Consider the following 4,447-nt stretch of genomic DNA (forward strand, 5'->3'; position numbering starts at 1 on the left):
CGAAAAAGGAATATGAAATATTGAGAAAGGTTTAGGGGAACCCAAGTAATGAGATCCCGGATATGATCCCTCAAACGATCAACGAGAATGAACAATAAATGAGTCATAAAATAATTAAACGACTAAGTAATGCAAGAGGCAAGGAGGAGGGTCAATTAGTGCAAGATTAATACACTTAGTTAACATCTTAATATAAGGATTAAGCTTAAAAAGATGCTTCCACCATAAGGATGAGACAAGTGTCAAGGATTATGTAAGCTTGATGACCTCACCATGCTTATGTCACTTTCCACTAATCTAAACAAAACAACTAGTCAAGTAAATATCCTAAAATCATTTCATTTCCACCACAAGTTCAAGTCAACACAAGCTCTCATCTTCCTCCCCCATTTCCATTGCTCACGGCCAAAACAGAACCTGCACATTAAAACTGATGTATGTCCTTCATTTCTCACTCAAATGTTGTGTTCTATAGCTCGTTGGAAAGGTATTGAGATGGCCTACAACACTTGTTCACAAATCTCATCCAAATAAGCATGGTAAGACCCTCATTTTTACAGTTTCTTAAATCGGACTTTTAGAAACTTCAAAACCTAACTTTGTGTTCTTGATTTCTTTGGAAAGATCAAGCTTGTAGGAGGCTCCCTAAGGCTTCCTAGCAACTTAACACCTCCCAAGGAAGGTATAAACTTCAAACCCTATCCTTTACTTTTATTATTAGTGATTTTGATGGTTGGTTTTCTAAATGAGAAGCATGACCTTTGATTATTAGTAGTTTGATTTGGATTTGGAGTGATTTGGTGAATGAATCTTGTTATAGTTAATAAAACTTGATTGTGGTTGGTTGAGATGAAGAATCTGAAGAATAAGGACTGGTATAGTATTATTTAGTTGAGGTTTTGATGTGTTAATGATTGTGGGTTGTTTGGTGAGGTTTTGGTGTAGTGAGAAACTTGGAAAACTCGTAAATATAGCCGTCGTAATGCCCATTTTTATTCAACTGCTTGTTCTTAGTGTTCAGGATAGAAAACTCAATAAAAAATATGTAATATTGCCATGTTTAGCTAGAGTGTATTGTAAGCTTCGTTTTGATATGTGGATCACTTGGTTCCGATGTACGGTTTAGGAGAAACGACCATTTTAAGTAACGTCATTTCGCGAACGAACCATTACCCCTCGCCTTACTTTGAAACATTGGTTAAAGACCTTAAATGACTAATTGGAGTATGAAATATTTATTTAAAGTGTATTAGGAAGTTGGTAAGGCACTCGCGAAACAATCGCCTTAAAACTCTTAATGGTTAATTTATTAAAAATGGTGGAGCCGAGGGTACTCGAGCGACTTAAGAGAATCATTAAGCACAAAGCGTGCGTTAAAGTCTAATTCGTTAAGGTATAGATTCTTAAGCGACTTTGGTTTAATTCCAACTTATATGTGGTTTATAGGTTACCAGACTCATCCAAGGACTTTTACCACCCCCAGTCGCTCAGGCAAGTTTTCTACCCGTTATACTGTTGTTGTGATGTATACATATGTATATGCATTATCTTGTGATAGATGCATGATGGTTAATTAGAAAATCTTGCGATATATTGGAGCATGCTGATATGGTATATATATGCATGTCTGTTTCGTAATCTGGTTATCTATCTATTGATTTCAAAGCTTATAAGTTGCATAATACCTATGCTAGAGATAAGCAGTAGTTGCGTATACCCTTAGTATAGGGGACCCAAAGGTGAACATTTTCTAAAACCGGGAGTCGATGTTCCCGAGTATATTATATATATATTTATATATATATATAGATATAGTTTTCAAAATTATTAATCGAATATGGTTTATTCGATAACTTTATTTTTATTAATGAATATTATTTGAATATTCATTCGAGGACTTATGACTCCGATTATTTACTAATTAATATTCTTTATTTTATTAAAGAATAATGTGTCGATAATCAAACTTACTTTTTTTATACAAATAAAGATAGTACTTTCGTATAAGTATATCTTTGGTCATTTAAGTATAAGTTTTAAAACTTCTACTTCAATTATTTTTATAAGGATTATCTTTATGGGAATATTATTTAAATAATAATATTCAGATATTTTCTAATATATCGGGACTGATTTATTTTATTAAATCAGCATTACTCTAAACATTCTTTAAAATGTTTTCGAGTCTTCAAAATGATTTTAAAAGTTATGGCGGATCCCAAAACTAACTTTTATATTTAAGATCCTCCTTTCGAAAGGGATTTAAATACTCGCTCAAAACCTGAGGGATCCGGCTATGTGGTGTGTTTTATATTCGCAACAAGGTTGCTGTTTTGATAAAAGAATTTTTGATTACTTACCCAACACTCGGGAAGTAAAATTCTTAGAACAGGTTAATCCATTAACAGGCACCGCCTGGGAAATATCGGTGAATTTTCCTTTCCAACTAGATACGACTTCTTGGTGGAGCCGTATCAACAAGTTTCTACTTGGGGAAAGGGGGGACAAGCTTTACGTTTCAGAGTCATGGATTTCATCTGAACTAGGAGTGGCATAAATGGTCGAGTGGCGCCGACCCAGCCTTATTATATTGGCCCAAATGGCCTGGAAGTTCCGCTAAGACGGTCCATTCCTTAGGAGTCCAGTGTTCGGTTGACAAGTAAATCCGACAGGTTCTCCACTACATGTAGAAAATGGTCGGGTTGCACTACTGCGACTGATCATCGTAAGTGGTCCTCCTGGCGCGGCAAACTCCCGTAATGAGTTCATCATCCAATTGGATATTTCTGCAACACTACCCAGACCACTTTGATAGAAAGGCTACGGCTGGCGATTGTTAAGTGTTGGCAGGGTCGAGTTTTCAAAATGATGTTTTCATCAAATGAAGTATCTCGTAACTTCATTTCATTTTGATGATATTTCAAAGATTAATTCTATACAAGTTTTGTCGTGTAGCTTCATCTATGGGATGAATTAATTATAACTTGAATGGTGGTAGTTCAAGTAGTATTCGGAAAATATATAAGTATATTGGAGTATCTTGTAACTTCATCTTTTCAACTTATATCTGGTTAATGATTATCTTATGCATGACAAAGATTTTCACAAAAAATGTTGAGACAAGGTTAGATATATGAGATCACCTTGCAACGATATTTTTATACAGTTATCAACTGGAACTCTGTGTATATTATGCCTGGAAGAGGACTTCCAATATTTTGAAAAGTATATATAAATATATACTGAATATTTTGCGACTTGGTCGCGTTAAGATATCAACTTAGTTCATTTCTTCTTAACCAAGACTTTCTTGAGTACTATGAGGATGCTCATATATTGTTAATTATTATACATATTATTTCGGTGGGCTTGTTGCTCACCCTTTCTTTCTTCTTTCATCAAATAACAACAGATAGACAAGATGAACAGGACCAAGCTCCCAATTCGTGAGCGGATAGGAAACGTTCTGCAGTTTCCTGTAGGCGTTGATGCCGTTGTAGCTAAGGTAGGAACTACCAATAGGCTAGGCTTTCAACTTTTGATGTACCAGACTTATGTATACTTATGAATTGTAATAATGGCAAAGAATTTGTAAATTTATTCAGAAACCCTTTTAAGGTGTAATGGTTTATAATTATAGAATAAAATGACTTGTGTTATTTTTGGGTATTCATCTCTGAGACTATAACTTGTGGTGTGTGTGTATATTGTGGGGTCACAGTACGCAGTAGTTGGTTGATTATTAAGATTAAGTATTATTAAGGGAAATGGAACTCGTGACAATCCGGATCCCCGACCCCGGATTTGGGGGTGTTACATTCATCAAAACTCAAAGTTTAAACTATAAGTTAAAGGTGAAAGTTGTTTATACCTCCTTGAAGCTACCTAACACAACCCAAGAGCTTTGAATGCCTAAAAGAACCTTGATCCTTGCTTGTATAACCTTAACCTTTCATAAAAATGAAGAAAACTAACATTAGTTCTTGAAAGTTACTATTCATCATCACTTTTGATGATTTGTTTGCCTAGGTTAAGAATGGAATTTGGCTTCCAAACTTCTACCATGCATTCACTAGTAGGTAAGGAAGCTATGGTAATTACCTTGTTATTTTAGAGCCAGAGAAGCTAAGATTTGGTTTTTGAAGAAAACCAACCGAGAGTTTAGGTGGGGAGAAGAAGAAAGCTTGCTTGATTCTTGAATTCTAAAGTTTGTGAAATGATTTGCTTGACTAGGATTAATCCTTGGTGAATATCCTCCTTTAACTTTAATAAAGTGATGACATCACCTCCATTATATCATCACAAGGACACTTGTCCAAACCTTATGGTTGGATGATGTCACAACCCACTAATCCCATCTGATTAGTGCTTAATTATTTGGCTAATGGTCGTTATCTGTTTTACGGTTCGCTTAGCTTTCGTTCTCGTTTATCGTTTGAGAGATCAT

The sequence above is a fragment of the Apium graveolens genome, chromosome 10 (assembly GCF_009905375.1).
Source record: "Apium graveolens cultivar Ventura chromosome 10, ASM990537v1, whole genome shotgun sequence".
NCBI classification, from domain to species: domain Eukaryota; kingdom Viridiplantae; phylum Streptophyta; class Magnoliopsida; order Apiales; family Apiaceae; genus Apium; species Apium graveolens.